The sequence below is a fragment of the Scardinius erythrophthalmus genome, assembly GCF_964197995.2.
Source record: "Scardinius erythrophthalmus genome assembly, chromosome: 1".
Classification (NCBI taxonomy): Eukaryota; Metazoa; Chordata; class Actinopteri; order Cypriniformes; family Leuciscidae; genus Scardinius; species Scardinius erythrophthalmus.
The window spans coordinates 56,326,898-56,344,814 of record NC_138221.1 but is presented as its reverse complement, the minus strand read 5'-3'; positions in this window follow the sequence as shown (position 1 = coordinate 56,344,814).

Here is a 17,917-nt window from a genome sequence, read left to right as displayed (position 1 = left end):
GTAGCTATTTTGAGATGACGTAGTATACTGAGATTATATTAACTTATATTTTCAACTAAAATGGACACTTTTGTTCTGTTGTTTAACACAGCCTGAGTAAATTATTTTCATTCGTCACAGGTCAAAGCACCATATGGCTAAAGAACAACAATACTAACATGGCGGATGCAGTATACACACCTGCATGTATACATTAGTGAGTCGAGAAGTCAGTTTATCAAATTCAGTACATGCACAGGAATTCAGACACAGCTCATGATAATGACAATGACCTTAACCATTTCAAGAGCTCTCCGGTTGGCAGCAAAAGACAGCTGACTGGATGGAAACCTCTCAAAGAGATCTTAAACTGTGATTGTTGCAGAGCTTTTCCATGTATGGAATCTCATTCACAGAACACCCAAAATAGGGGTTCCACTTATTGAGTGCCAGGCACCAAAGCGCTAAAGAAAGAAAGGGATTGAGAGAGAGAGAGAGAGAGAGAGAGAGCACAGTGTGTGCCAGACTATAAGTGTAGTCTCCATTGCCCAACCAAGCGTCTCATTTATCCCACTATAAAGGGTCATGGAAGAGGATTGGTCGAGGACTGGAAGGGTATTAGAAAATGTTAAGAGGGGCCTACAGGCATTCTATCTCAGCTCAGTGGGAGCTCATTAAGTTCTGGTACAAAACTGCATGCAATTTGACAGAAAATACATTTTCGAAGAAGTTAAATATGCATTCTTTTCAAGAGCAATGTTGCTTTACTTAATGATAATCAAGATTTTCCACACAACAAGCCTTAAGAGAGAAATGAGATAACATCAGAAATGAATTTCCAATTTACTCTTCAGCGCTGCAAAGCTTTATGCATGCAGTCAGAATGCATCCATGTAATTTTCTCCCAGTGCTGCGAGCTTCAACTTCCATTATTTTTCAATTATTACATGATTGGTCAGATAAAATATAGTGTCTCGGTTAATTTTCTGGTTGCACTTTAATCTAGTCTTCTATCAATTATCAAGATGACTATGTCATTGTCATGCGCATCGCTGGTAGGAATTGCGGGCTCATCAGAAAGTACCATGGCGTGCCGCTATTCTTCCCCCAGAGCACATGAAAGGGGGTTGGGATTGTCGGCAGAGGGGGAGGGGGCCCAAAACAGACAGCGGAGTTCCCCAGGGTGCAGACTGGGATCTGGCAGGACTGCCGTGGCTGACCTGTCAATACTGTATCACGCACTGAAGCATGCTCTCTTCACCATCCATCTACGCTGACTGACTTTGGTTTAAAATACTGTATACTGTCTGTCAGTGAAGAAATATAAAGAGTGGTGGGACAGCTGAATATGTGCTGGCCTGATCGCCATCAAAGCCGTTGTGCAGCATTTTGATTCTGCATGGAAAATAATGCTGGCGATTTCACACGTAGGAAAGAAAAATCACATACAAGATATCCCATGTTTCACCTTAAAAATAAAGATTCCAAAAGGGGGGTTTTGTAGCGACGTAGAAGAACCATTTTTGGTTCCTATAAAGAACCTTTCAGTTCTTTAAATATACATTTTTTTCTTAGTGCAAAGACAGTTTTTTATAATCTAAAGAACCTTTATCCAGAGAACCTTTGGTGCAGTGGAAAGGTTCCATAAATGTTAAATGTTCTTTATGGAACCATAGATGTCAATAAAGAACCTTTATTTTTAAGATGCAGCAATTAGATTAAATGGAGATCAAATGGAGACTGTTGCGGGATCACCTACCCCAAATTAAAAATTCTGTCATCATTTACTCACCCTCATGTCGTTCTAAACCAAAAGAAGGTATTGTGTCTCAGTGTTTTTGTCTATACAATTTAAGTCAAAGGGGTTAAAATTTTGGACCAATGTTGTTCAATATCGTCTTTTGTGTTCCACAGAACACACACACACAAAAAGAGGGATTTGAATGGGAATTGAATTTAAAGGTTTGCCAGTATAGATGCCAGTAAAGAACCTTTATTTTAAGAGCGTTTAAGTCACCTCAGATGTTTGTCCTGATAAATACACTCATATGCATGGTAACATCTAAATGAACTGGTCTGACTTTAGTCAAAAATATCATTTGATGTTACAGAATCAACCTGAATATTGGGTTACAGTCAATTTAGAAATAGAGTGGTGCAGATATGACATGTTTATAGGCCAACCCTGAAGTTAGCATCACCCTGGTTCCCTCGCCAAAAACCCTTTTGGATTACTGCAGAAAGTAAGGGCTGTGACTCACAAAAGATATGATATCATGATAATGATGAACACAACATTTATGAATTCTGAAGCGTAAATACAATCGGCAGAAGTCAAAAGCTAAACGTAGGCTATGAACGAACTACACCACAGTCACATGACTTGAAGGTCACCACTAAGCTTCCGACAACTATTTCAGTCTTTGTTTAGAAACAGTTTCTGTGAAAGTTCAAGTTATAATAGTTTGCACAACCTCTGTAGTCCCAATTAACAACCACCTTTTTCAAGACAAGTACAGTAAGCACAGTAAAATAACAAGAGGGTAACACTGATGTATTTATATATCGTAGAATAAAACATGAACATATCTTGAGATTGTGTTCACCCCAGACCTTATTTCAAGCCTTTAACCAAAAACCCATTCAAAAAACCAATTGACTTCAGTGCTAAAATGCTAACCCGTTTCCTGGTTTTGGCCTACAATAATTTAGGTTACAACTATTTACAGTAATTTAACCTGTTTCTATCTGAAGAGCAAAAACATCTCAAACTGTGTCTATGTTTGCCAAGATCCCAAAGTCTTTTTTAGCTCAAAACACTTACAGCATGCCAATGATTGTCTCAATTGCATTGATTTCCCCAAAGGAATTTCTCACAGCAGGCAAAGTTGACACATAAATAAAACATAACTGAGGTCTCTATTAAGTATCCTGCAACCTCTGAGCAATAAAATGTTCCCCTGGGCAGTGACATGCAAATCTAGACCGGCAAATGTGTACAATACAAGTGTGGAGTTGGCTTTGCCCTTCTCTTCCGTGACTCTCGGGAAAGACTATCTGACTGTTCCCCTTGCATTTTAATTCTCATTTCCCTGGCAGCGGAGCTTAAGGGATTCTCTGTCCACCTCAGCCTTGACAGCGGACCATCCGGTCTCAGGGTCAATGCAGCTATTCCACACTGCAACCTTGAGTTCTCGGTGCCCTATAACCATTTAGCCGAGGTTACAGCACAGCGCATTCAATTGGGCAGATGAAACCAATCACACACATAATAAAAGGACGATCGTGGATGTGCCAGGGAAGGGTGGGGAAGATGAAGAATATTAAAAAAGAATATCTGGAACAAACGGTGATAGGATAAATGGACAATACAATGCAGTTTAATGTGGCGCTCCATCTATATGGAAATGCAGGCGTGTGGGAATCTGCCAGGGAATGTCGAGTAGCCCGTGCTGGTGATTGGATGGGGGTGTTTTGTTTCAAACTGTGATTGAAAAGATACAATCACATGGAATTACAATGAAGACAGTGGAATTTGGAATTGTCAAGCAGGAATAGATTGTCTTCCTTTCTTTTTAAGCAAATCACAAATGGTTTACTTTAAAGATCACTAGACGAGCCCTAGAGACACATATCCTCAGCGAAGACCACCAGAACCAGACAAGTCCTCGACACAGACCCTATATGGCCAGATTCAACTCCCTCCCACCACATGCTGGCAAATAATGTACTGTATCCCAATCTTCAAGCAGAAGGAGCTGGATGGCATATTCTGAATGATATCAATCCACAATCTGACTTGAGATGCAGCCTGGAATTAATCATGTTTGTTTTCCCTCCATTTTTGTCACCTAATGGAATTTGTGTTCCTTGCCACTGCCGCCCTTTGGCTTCCTGATGGCGGACACTTTATATTCTGCAGTATTATTGACTTGAATGCTCTGACGCTATTGGATGAGAGCTGGATGAAGACATCATCTCCAGAGCTGATTTATAGATGAACTGAACTCAATTCATTATTGAACTTTACACAGCTATTGAACTGAAATTAATCAACACTACTGATTTCAACCGAATAATGACTTACTATTGTCTTTTTAGAGCTGCTTTACAGCAGAATTGAATTATGTTTGAATCACTGAATAATTATTTTCCTATGTTTATCAAACCCGATCTCACGGGAAAACGTACAAATTCTACGAGGTGGCTAATTCGTACAAATTCATACGACCTCACTCGTACGAATTAGTAAGATTTTTGCAAAATCGTACATATTTTACGAATTGCCCAATTCGTATGAATTCATACGAATGACCTACCCCTGACCCCGCCCCTAAACCTACCCATCACGTGGGTTTAGACAATTCGTACGAGTGAGGTCGTACGAATTCGTACAAATTAGCCATCTTTTTATCATTCGTACGAATTCGTACGAATTGGTCGTGAGATAGTGTTGGTTTATCCATGTAAAGCTGCTTTGAAACAATCTGTATTGTATATAGCACTATATACAGTAAATAAAGGTGACTTGACAAGTCAGTTTTTCTTCATAGCACCAACATGTAAAATAGTACAATTGCACACAAATACAAAGAATAGCTTTTTCCAGCTTAATGAAGTTGCTTGATCTAGCTGGAAGCTTCCAGAACCATGTATGCATAAAATCACTCACTCAATATAATAATTTGATTTAGGAATTTGAATTGCATTTAAAATTTCCATTCATTTGGATTACACAGTTTTAATATAAACTAATAAACTTAATGTGATGCATATTTGCCACTCACGTAAACAAACTGAATAAACTGAATGTGTTTTAAAAGCGCAAAAGTTGATATATTATCATCAATAAATACAATTTCTTTCAATCTTATACTTTTTAACTAATTGAATTTTGCTTGTTCCACAGCTAGCCATATTTAAACCACATTCATAATTTTTAACGGAATAAATGTAATTGTTTTCACAATGAACAGATTTGTTCTCATTCAATTTGAATACATGCATTTAGAAAAAATGTTATGTTTTATGTTTATGTCTTATGTTTCATTTATGTATGACCCACAAACATACTAAAATTAGTTTGTTTACGAATAAACTGAAGATAAGCAAATAGTCACAGAGGTCAAATCTTGTTTTTGTTTCAAACAAACCACATTTGATAAGAGTATCACATGTTATATTGACTGCAATTCCCACTGCACATCTTCCACATTTGCTTGAGCACGTCTGATGGTTATTTAAAGAGAAAGCTATGGATTTCTCATTCCCATTGAAGATAATGGTAAATCAATAAGCTTATTCAAATCATCCTGAGAATGTCTGAGGAGTGAAAAAGCAAAACAGGATAGATATTTAGTCTTAAATAGATGTTTTGTGATGTTTCATTTATTATTTTCCAGCACACATTTCTGTATGCAAGTCTCTTGCTGAATTGCAGTGGGGGTCACAGTAGCCGTCAGCCATAAATCAATACGAGACCGAAGAAGTTTACAAGCACAGCTCAATTACGGTTTACATGCCTACAGTACATCTGGAAAACATGGATGGTGGTGTTTTGGTTTGTTGTATTTGTTCCCAATATGAATTCCTTCAGCTGTCAGGCCTTTGACTTCAGATTCCTCAGGCGATACTTGTTTCTCCGGCTACTCTTTGATTCTGTGTGCATCGAACAAAACATATGGATTCCGGGTGATGTGATTTTTTCAAGGTGACGTGTTTGTTGAGGGTGTTTTTTTTATACAATGGTGGCTATTGGTTGAAGCCGACAGCTTCATTGGCTTCTGCGCTGCCGGCGACCCGAGTTTTAGTTTATGCAACCATATTTATGTGTTTTTTTTACTGGCGGAAGATGAAACGAAGAAAAAAATTACAAAGACTTACACTGATGGAAGGATCTGAGCCATACACTGCAAAAAAGAGAGATTTTCTTCCTCACTATTTTTGTCTTCTTTTCCAATACAAATATCTAAAAATTCTTAAATCAAGATTCATTTACTTGAGAGAAACAAAATGACATAAGATATAAAGTCTTAAGTTTCTTTTTCTGACCCCATTAGTAGTATAAACTCACATTAGTAGCATAAACTCACTTAATTTTGATAAATATTTCAGAAAGAAATCTTAAGAAAAAATCTCAAGTCATTTTGATTCTCAATTACAGTAAATATGTGTAGGCCTACTGGAAAACAAGACAAAACCAAGAGTAGCCTAAGAAAATCTATTTACAGACTTCAAATATCATAGAAATTTGTAGATGGACTTGAACCACTAAGCATCCACCTAGCAACCATATGGAGACCTTAGCAACCACCCAAATCATCCTAGCAACTGCATGCATATGGGTCTTTAATAAGGGCCAGATTTACTAAACAGACAACTAAGCAAAATTAAGTCTAAAAGACGTCTTTTCAACGTCTTTGTCACAAAAATAGTTTTTATCATTCAATAAATAAATCATTTTTATGACGTCTTTTTTTTTACGTGTTCTGTAAAAAGTGAATAGTTGGATCAACTTAAAAAAATTACTTCAATTGGTAACACCTAAATAAATTAAGTTTTCTCAACTTAAATTATCACGTTTTTCACGATAATTTAAGTTGAGAAAACTTAATTTATTTAGGTGTTACCAATTGAAGTAATTTTTTTAAGTTGATCCAACTATTCACTTTTTACATATGTTCATGGAACCTTCGTACAAGGTTAAAAACTAGTTCAAATGTGGTCATTGCGGACATATTTTCAACATCATTTAAGGTCTCATTTAGATATCATTTATACTGTTTCTGGACCAAATAAACACTCTCAGGATGCATTGAGTTAAAACTCATGTTTATTTCAATGTAATTTCCATTTGTAATTGCAAAGCAATTCACAGACAGTTTGTGTTTGTCCAAAAATCATGAACATAAAGGAAACATCTGTAAATCACACATCTTTGGATCATGAGAGAAACCAGATCTGAAGGAAAGACTTTCTGGCTCAGACACTTAATCACAAACATAAAATACAGATAAATTGACTATTTTTGTCAGACATTAGAAGATCTTAGTGAGAATTAACAGAGGTTTAGATGTTGATATTTGTTTCATTTGAAGTCACCATTGTGGTGATCAGTGTTTGCTTTAGTTGGGCTCTTGGTCCCCTTTCTTTTTGCGTTAGCTTTTTTTTCTTTCTTTTTTTTGTCTGTGATTAAGGACAGCACAAGTGTCTGAGCCAGAAAGTCTTTCCTTCAGATCTGGTTTCTCTCATGATCCAAAGATGTGTGATTTAAAGATGTTTCCTTTATGTTCATGATTTTTGGACAAACACAAACTGTCTGTGATTTGCTTTGCAATTTCACATGGAAATTACATTGAAATAAACATGAGTTTTAATTCAATGCATCCTGAGAGTGTTTATTTGGTCCAGAAACAGTATAAATTATCTCTAAATGAGACCTTTGAACTAGTTTTTAACCTTGTACGAACGTATATATCAGACGCGCAGAACACGTCAAGAAAAGACGTCATAATTTTTTTTTATTAGTATTTTCAACATACGACTTTTGTGACAAAGACGTCTTTTAGACATAATTTTGCTTACAAAACCTTAGCAACTCACCTTGCGTGATTCATTTAAATACTCTCTTCCCATAAATGTAACGCCTGAAAGGGAAACTCCTACAAATGCATATGCAATAAGTTCAGCCGCAAAAATAACCCTGTCCACGCCTTTTAAGCACTGATTTTTCACTGTGTCTTTAGTAAGTCCTGACCAGTTTTTTAACACCAAAAGAGGGTTTGCGCAGGCGCAAGATGTTAGTTAAATCTGTCCCTAAATCTAATCATTGTCCCCACAATAAGACAGCCAAAACCCACACACAACACATTTATTTATATATTTATAGTCCTTATCTATTTTCAAGTTCTTTCCCTTTGGCATTGTTTCATCTACCAGTGACACATCTTTCAATGTCAACAAAATGAAATGCTGCCTCTGAGCCACGTGAATTCCCTGCTATTAGAGAAGCACAATAAGCCAATGTTTACAAAACCCTGACTCGTGAGCTTTTCTCCTCTTCCTGGAGCCGGGAGGAGGGCACATGCTCACAAACAGCACTGACGCAGGTACGACGCAGAGCGCTGGAACAAAGGCTTTGTTCTGACCTCTATCCCCTATAGCCTCACATCACAGCATCCAGCCACACGAGTCCTTCAGATCGCTCTTCTGTTCCTCTATACGCTCCTGGGGTTTCAGAAATATCTTCCACACAAAAACAACCCTGAGATCATGGAAATCTATGCTGTAATAAACAGCATAAACACACTGAGAAATAATGACATCGTTGAGTTGTGTCAAATGAGTTGAAGTACTATTGCATTTGCTTCTATCTATCTATCTATCTATCTATCTATCTATCTATCTATCTATCTATCTATCTATCTATCTATCTATCTATCTATCTATCTATCTATCTATCTATCTATCTATCTATCTATCTATCTATCTATCTATCTATCTATCTATCTATCTATCTATCTATCATATGTCTGTCTGTCTGTCTGTCTATCTATCTATCTATCTATCTATCTATCTATCTATCTATCTATCTATCTATCTATCTATCTATCTATCTATCTATCTATCTATCTATCCATCCATCATCTGTCTGTCTGTCTGTCTATCTATCTATCTATCTATCTATCTATCTATCTATCTATCTATCTATCTATCTATCTATCTATCCATCATCTGTCTGTCTGTCTGTCTATCTATCTATCTATGATCTGTCTGTCTGTCCGTCCATCCATCCATCCATCCATCCATCCATCCATCCATCCATCCATCCATCATCTGTCTGTCTGTCTGTCTGTCTGTCTGTCTGTCTGTCTGTCTGTCTATCTATCTATCTATCTATCTATCCATCCATCCATCCATCCATCCATCATCTGTCTGTCTGTCTGTCTGTCTGTCTATCTATCTATCTATGATCTGTCTGTCTGTCTATCTATCTATCTATCTATCTATCTATCTATCTATCTATCTATCTATCTATCTATCTATCTATCTATCTATCTATCTATCATCTGTCTGTTTATCCATCCATCATCTGTCTGTCTGTCTGTCTGTCTGTCTGTCTATCTATCTATCTATCTATGATCTGTCTGTCTGTCTATCCATCCATCCATCATCTGTCTGTCTGTCTGTCTGTCTATCTATCTATCTATCTATCATCGTCTGTTTGTCTGTCTGTCTGTCTGTCTGTCTGTCTGTCTGTCTGTCTGTCTATCTATCTATCTATCTATCTATCTATCTATCTATCTATCTATCTATCTATCTATCTATCATCTGTCTGTTTATCCATCCATCATCTGTCTGTCTGTCTGTCTGTCTGTCTGTCTATCTATCTATCTATCTATGATCTGTCTGTCTGTCTATCCATCCATCCATCATCTGTCTGTCTGTCTGTCTGTCTATCTATCTATCTATCTATCATCGTCTGTTTGTCTGTCTGTCTGTCTGTCTGTCTGTCTGTCTGTCTGTCTGTCTGTCTATCTATCTATCTATCTATCTATCTATCTATCTATCTATCTATCTATCTATCATCTGTCTGTTTATCCATCCATCATCTGTCTGTCTGTCTGTCTATCTATCTATGATCTGTCTGTCTGTCTATCCATCCATCCATCCATCCATCCATCCATCATCTGTCTGTCTGTCTGTCTATCTATCTATCTATCTATCTATCTATCTATCTATCTATCTATCTATCTATCTATCTATCTATCTATCTATCTATCTATCTATCTATCATCTGTCTGTTTATCCATCCATCATCTGTCTGTCTGTCTGTCTATCTATCTATCTATCTATGATCTGTCTGTCTGTCTATCCATCCATCCATCCATCCATCCATCCATCCATCATCTGTCTGTCTGTCTGTCTGTCTATCTATCTATCTATCTATCTATCCATCTGTCTATCTATCTATCTATCTATCTATCATGTCTGTCTGTCCGTCCGTCCGTCCATCATCTGTCTGTCTGTCTGTCTGTCTGTCTGTCTGTCTATCTATCTATCTATCTATCTATCTATCTATCTATCTATCATCGTCTGTTTGTCTGTCTGTCTATCTATCTATCATCTGTCTGTCTGTCTATCCATCCATCCATCCATCCATCCATCCATCATCTGTCTGTCTGTCTATCTATCATCTGTCTGTCTGTCTGTCTATCTATCTATCTATCTATCTATCTATCTATCTATCTATCTATCTATCTATCTATCTATCTATCTATCTATACTAAACTTCATCTATCTATCTATCTATCTGTCTGTCAACATATTGTATGAATATGACCATATTGTGACTAACCATGTGTACAATGTATACAGTATTGCTTGAATACTATTTTTGAGAGCATAAATAGTACACAAAGAGTATTTATTGTGGATTACAGTAAAATACATTAAATTGTAATATATGATCAATATTAATTATTCTGTAATTTGAAAGTAAATGCTTTTTTTTTTTTTTTTTTTGCAGTTTTAAAATATGCTTTTCTTTTAATTGTTAGTGTTTAGCCACATTTATATCGTCATAACTGCATACGGAAAGAAACGCCCTGACACTTCTGTGAATTTAAAAGTCACCGAGGTGATGACTAAGCTTCAGTCTGAAAACACACCCAATGGAAAGAAAAACACACACACACGAAGATGGAATCACTGGCATTCGCAGCTTCTTTTGGCATCCCCATGCTCCGGTCTTATTAAAATGCATAAGAGCAAATGAGATTTGGGAAGCTGCTGAAAGATGCTGCGTTTAATCCACTTTTCTCCAGTTCCTACCGGAAAGGGGTTTGACGTAGCATTGATGTGCTCAGCCGCCACCTCGGAGTCATTAATATTCATTGACGATGTTTCTCCCGCTGCGAGTGGCGGATATTGTGATTATGAAGATCTGGATCTCTGAGGTGAAGGCCCACACAGAGAGCATCAGTGAGACGTGTTGAGGGTGGGCTGTGGAGTTTGAGGGGTGGGGGTGTTGTGGTTAAAGGCGTGGAGAGGTGCTCATTATCCTTTGGGAAATGAATGACTCACAATCACTCCTGTACGTCATGACTCACTGAAGGCCTTGGACTGCTCTAATCCTACTTATACCTATCAGCAGCTCAATTCTCATGAACTTCAAACAAAAGGACGACAGCTTTTTGAAAGAGGTAGCCTACTTGAGGCGTTCTTGCAGAATTGTGTAGTTCTTCTGCATGTTGATGAAAGCTCATTTACATGTATTTATTTTGCCGCTGCTTTTATCTCAAGCGACTTACAAATGAGGAAAAACGCATGCATGTTAACGTAAAGGAAACAACAATGTTAGCAGTGCCAGAATACTAAACTTCAGTCATAAAGCAGAATAATTCAGTGTAACCAAATCATTGAATTTTAGGCCTATATAAAATGTTTTTTTTTATATATATATATATAATCTGTTTTACTTATTATTGTAAATAAACAAACAAATACATTTATTTAAAATGTGCATTTCTTTTAATCATAAAATATAAATAAGTTTAATTATTAATGTATGTATAAAAATTATATAAAAATAAAAGAAATATGTATTTATTTTAGGGATGTCAAAATTAACATATTACAGTTGAACGTATTAAAAATATTTAATGCAATAAACTATAAACAATTATAGTTAGATCTAGTAAGGTCTTAAAGGTCACATATTATGCTCCTTTTCACAAGATGTAATATAAATCTATGGTGTACGGTGTCCGAGAGAGCTCAACACGCTACAACTGAAGAAAAGACATGCAAATAGAAAAAACCCCTGCAAATTAAGAAAACATCTTCATCAGTTTCACAACACACGTGTGCTCCAAATAGCCTACTCACAACACAACCAAATACAGAAACGCACTGCAAATAGCACTGACCACCACAACGGAAATGTTTCCAGGGGACCTCAATAAGTGACGAACCAGACTAAGACATGCTTATATCTCAAAGTCTACTTTTTAATTAAATTTTTTTAACTTTATTTATTTTTTTATTTTTTTTGCAAAACATACAGAGATGACATGTTTATGACATACAACTTTGTATACAATATATAAAATGTATTAACAATATGTTCAATGTCATCAGAATACAAATGAGGAAAAAAAGATAGAGAAAAAGAACATGAGGGTAAGATATTGATCTATACATCAGTTACATTGTACAAATTTTGTCATGTTATGTTTAAATATGTTTCATAAGGAATGTTAGGTAATGCCGGTCCAAAAGTTTTAAAGTTGAGACACACACACACACAGATATATAACGCATTTTTTAAAAACTTTTTTGTATAAAATGTTTATTTATTTGCAACAGTTATGTTAACAGCAATAATAAGAAATGTCTGTCGTAAGAACAGCTATTCAGCTGATGGACACCACATTTATTATAGCGTGTCAAATTTGCCCCTTTTTGGGTGTGAGCAAAAACACGCCGTTTTTGTGTGTGTCCCTTTAAATGCAAATGAGCTGCTACTCCATGCCCCCATTCAGAAAAGGGCCCTGTCCCAAATGGCGCACTTCATGCGAACTTTCGGTCTTGTGGACTTAAATTGCGCGTGCTCGCTGAGTCTACGAGTCCGTAGGCTGTCCCATTTCGCATTTTAACGCTCTGAAGTGTGCTCAGCAGCGCCCCCTTTGTACCCTTGAAGCGGTCTTCTGCGAAGCCCGCATAGAAGCAGGCTTCACGCACTTTAACTACCCAGGAATCCTTGCGAAAGGCCAATCAGACAACGGATGGGAGGAGATTTCGCTCACGGATAATTGTTGACATGGCTGAGAAGAAAATATTATGGTTTTTATGACCTAGATGTACATTTTACCAGTTGTTACCTACAGTTTACATTATAGTCATCGATCAGTGGTTGATGTCTCAAACATAATAATAGTGCGTTGAATAATACGATCACATTATGATTCATTAAATAAATAGAACTGAATGTCAGGGCTTTACTGAGTCATATGTAAACATAGTATGAATATTGAAACCTGTAAATTCATCTGAAACTTCATTATGTGTTAAAATTGTAATCTTAGTTTAAATGGAACATTATGTATTATTATGTACAACTGTATACATCATTTAAATAAGCATGATGTATCTATTGTCTAATGCCCATCTAGATGGCATGCACAATATCAAAATATAGAACTGTAAAATTAGGCTGTGTAGTTGACATGGAGATAAGACGTCGGAGCGCAAAAATGTGATTTCTCCTGTCCAACAACAACCAGACCGTTATTTCCGGCGTGACGATCGAGTCTGTCCCAAAAATACCTCTCAATGCGCCCTCGTGGACTCGCGCCAAGGGCCCTATAGGTCTGCACTACATGACGTCATCAAAGTGTGGACTCTGAGGAAGTCCACAAGTCCGGAGTGTGCCATTTGGGACAGGGCCAAGGACGATCCTTCACAAGTTTCGGATACAATAACAAAACACTCATCCAAAATCTCAGAAATAACCAGTAGTGGAGTGCAGCCTTACACAGAGACTCAAGAAGAGGTTGTAATTTTTAGACTGAACCTGGACGTTTCTGAATGGTTAGTGGATACATTTATATAGTTGTTGTGGAGTTACATTGATTCATCATCGACTTGCATGCACCGTCATGTTTAACTTTTTTTTTACACAAGTTGACACAGTTCCCTGGGGCCTTTATAAGACAGTTGTGACATTTTTTGGTCAAATAGTGTTGTGTGCTAGTCTGTGCAGCGACGACAGAACAGTTTGCATGCTTTGCTCGAACTTTTGCCGTTGCGTTAGAACTGGTTACACTGTTCTCGCTTGTGAAAACAAAATGGCGGCACCGCAGGTGGAAACGTGCAGATTAAAGGAGAACTCCGGTCAATTTTAACATTGAGCTCATTTTTTTGTACATTTGGAGTGCTGTCAATACAGAGAACAACGACAAAAATCGGTGTTGCCTGCTACACCGAGTTATTCTATTTTTAAAATTTGCACCCTGTTGACATCAATGGGGCAAGTACTAAACCTGCTTTTAGCCTCTTAACATCCTTGATGTGTCATTACAAGTGCACAGAAAATGTGAGTGATTCCTTCAGAGTGAACACGAGTGGATCTGACTGCAGTAGATGTGAAAGAAATGTATAAAAATTATGTTATTTAAGCCAGCGCAAATCGATTCGATTTGCGTGATCTATGCGCGTGAACTCGGCAATCGACTACTTTGGATTTCAACCGAAAACAGGATGTAAACACAGGTATTTGCGCTGGCTTAAATAACATCATTTTTATACATATCTTTCACATCTACTGCAGTCAGATTCACTCGTGTTCACTCTGAAGGAATCACTCACATTTTCTGTGCACTTGTAATGACACATCAAGGATGTTAAGAGGCTAAAAGCAGGTTTAGTACTTGCCCCATTGAAGTCAACAGGGTGCAAATTTTAAAAATAGAATAACTCGGTGTAGGCAACACCGATTTTTGTCGTTGTTCTCTGTATTGACACCACTCCAAATGTACAAAAAAATGAGCTCAATGTTAAAATTGACCGGAGTTCTCCTTTAAGGGGTGGTAATATTATAATAAATCCCCTTCCTACTTCAGAAGTATTTTTTAACATGCTTGCAGACAGTGAAAGGCTTACCAAAGCAAAGTTACTGGGTTGTCACGTTTCACGTTTCCTGGGTTGGTAGATGCACCGGGGACCCGATTATAGCACTTAAACACAAAAAAAGTCAGATTTTCATGATATGTCCCCTTTAAAGTGAGGTCTAATAAACCTTCTCCTGTCTGTCATTAATGTTAATCAAAGAACAAAAGGCAAAGAAAAAATCACTAACTGCTCTTGAATTAATAACTTTTGTAGCTTTAATAAGGATTAAACTTTATTCAATTTATAAGTTATGCAGTGAAGAGTATGCAGGGTTTGATCTATTACATTTCTGTATATTTATATGTTAGACTAACCTGAAAATCTTAAAACACTGTTTACAAAGTTACATGCATGGGTCAAAAAGAAAAAAAGCTTTTTATAGTATTTTATATTATAACGCTGATTTTAAGTTCACTTTGTTGTAATATTTTTTAAAGCTTATTGAAAGTAATTTTCAATTACTGTAAAGTTGAATGGCTATATTTAATGGCTAAAATTGGGAAACAAATCATTTTAATAGAGACATCATCAGTATCATTACTGATATCAGCGATGTTGGCATTCATTCTTAAAAAAGATGACAAAAAATATTTAAAACATCCTGTCTTTATGTTTTTTCTACATTATTTTGGAGATTCAGTGTGAAAGTATTGCAATATGTTAGGTGCGATTAATCGGGATTAATTTCAGAAAAAATGCGTGATAATTTTTTTAATTGATTGACAGCACTAATTTATTTATGAACAATAAAGAGTACCACACATTAGCTTTTCCACAATGGTAATTTCTTAACCATTATTAAAAGAGATTAATTAGAAATAATAATAATAATAATGAACATAGATTACGAATAAAATGTATATACTGTATATATATATATATATATATATATATATATATATATATATATATTAGTATAGTATATACATTTTTTAATAATTTTGTGTTTTTGTCAGTTGTTTTTATTACTGTATTTATTTATTTTTAATATGTCTATATAATTTTTATTCAGTTTTATTTCAGTTTTAGGTATTTTAGTACATCAAGCTAAATTAAATGAAAATGAAAAATGTTTCCTTGGCAACGTGCTTAAAATAAGTTTAAGTTTTGGTATATTTTACATTTATAATGTTTACATTATTGAAATGTAGTGTGACTGCCCCTTAAGTCAGAGACAGTTTGAGACTCACACCTGTTATTAAATACAAAAGTTGTCAGTCCCAAACACTGGACTGTGTGAATGTAGTCTGTATAGGCCACAACTCTAAAGAAATGCTAAAGAAATGACTGTTTATGGTATTATTCCCAGTGTATATTATTACGTACAACACGCATACTCACTTACACAAACATATATTAACAAATGTGAGAGGGAAGCAGCTGCCAAACAGCTGCATGTAGGGGTCCAGCTGTCCACCGCAGAACTGCGATTCTCAATCCGCACACAGGCCGCCAAACCACAGGTGCAATACTTTCTAACGGACAAAACTGAAAGTAAAAACACGTTCAGTATGTACAGTGACCACCAAAAGTATTTGGACACTTACGGGGATAGTTCACCCAAAAATGACAATTCTCAAGTTGTTTCAAACCTGTATGAGTGTCTTTTTCCTGCTGAACACAGAAGAAGATATTTTGAAGAACGTCAGGAACCAAACAGTTGACTTCCATAGTATTGATTTTTCAATATATGGAAGTCAGTGGGGCCCGTCAACTGTTTGGTTACCGACATTCTTCAGTACCTTTAAATAATTTAAGTTAATAAAATACGGTTTTAGAAAATCTGTGGGAAGACGAGCGAGTGCTGTAATAAAATCAATGGGTGACTCAACTAAGCGTTAGTTCAGGGGTGTTATGCAACTTTTTTATATTTTCTCTGAAATGCGTCACTTAGGTTGTACTTTTTACAAGAAATGTGCAAAAGTTTTGATATGATTGATCTTTGTTTCCTTTTGTATATCACAAAAATCAGTTGTTTTAACAGGGTATAGACTTGTATATCCACTGTTAACTTAAGTAGGCTAAGTTAAATAAAATGAATAAAAAATTTTTTTAAACATAAAAATGACAAAAACACAGAAAAAAAATTCTAAAATTAAAAGTGAAAATGAAAACAGACTGTAAAAAAATGTTTCAATTTAAAAAAGTAAGTGTTCGTGCTTCCTTAAAATTTTAAGTTTACACAGTAAAAAACGTTGGGTTATTTGTGTAACCCAACCGTTGGGTTACACATATTGGGTCAATATGTTGGGTTATTTTCCAAAAATATTGGGTCATTTTTAAAATCGTTGGGTAATTTCTAGAAATAACCCTACGGTTGGGTTAAATAGCCTACGGTTTCTGCAGCGACGGTTCCAGTGACAGTCAACGCAGGAGCTGCTGCTGCATCCTGATTATGAAAGGTAAGTCATATCGTTTTTATGTATATATAACATTAAGTATTGTGTACTGAGACGTTGAATATAATTATTCAAAATTTGAATTTTATATTTTTTAAAAACGAAAGTTCCCTTTAGACCGTTTTAATGATCTCCGGGAAGTGAGATCGATTGGAAATTAATCCTAGCTATCGCCGTTAGGTCGCTAGGAGTAATAAAGTAATTAATTATAACATTATACTAGCGAAACCATTTACTACCAGTTACCTACTACAATAAACTAAGTGGGCCTTAGTCTGAAATCACTAACGTAGGCTATCTAGCATTACGCCTGTTTTACGGTAGGCTACTATTCGTGATAGCAAATGTCTGAAAGGGACTTAAAGCTGTCACAGCTGAAGCAGTGCTCCAGACTGGTAACGTACTTGTTTCGTACAGGTGCGACTACAATTGTCACTAAATGCGGAACGAAAGAGCTCTACTCATTTGAACCGTAGTGCACGGACCATTTATCAGCTCGGCCCCGCGACGCGAGCTCAGACATCGGTCACACGACACCACAACAGCGCTGTAAGGTGCAGTGAGAGAAGCGTTTGAATTCGCTGAAATCTCCGAGATGAAAGAAAGGTGAAAAAGTGCAGATATTCTCAACAACATTGAAATGGGAAACATTGTGCAACAAATAAACGATTAGTTCATGATTAGTTAAAGAAAGTTGATGTTTTCCAATACACAGATTACCTTGATTTACTGTAGTAACAAGTTTTTAAGGACTAGTTTACTTTTCTGAAAATATTTGTTTTTTTTCTGCTTCATTCTAACACAGAAAGGAGTAAATGAAAGTATTATGCTGCTGGATGACAATGGTTCTCAACTCTGGTCCTGCA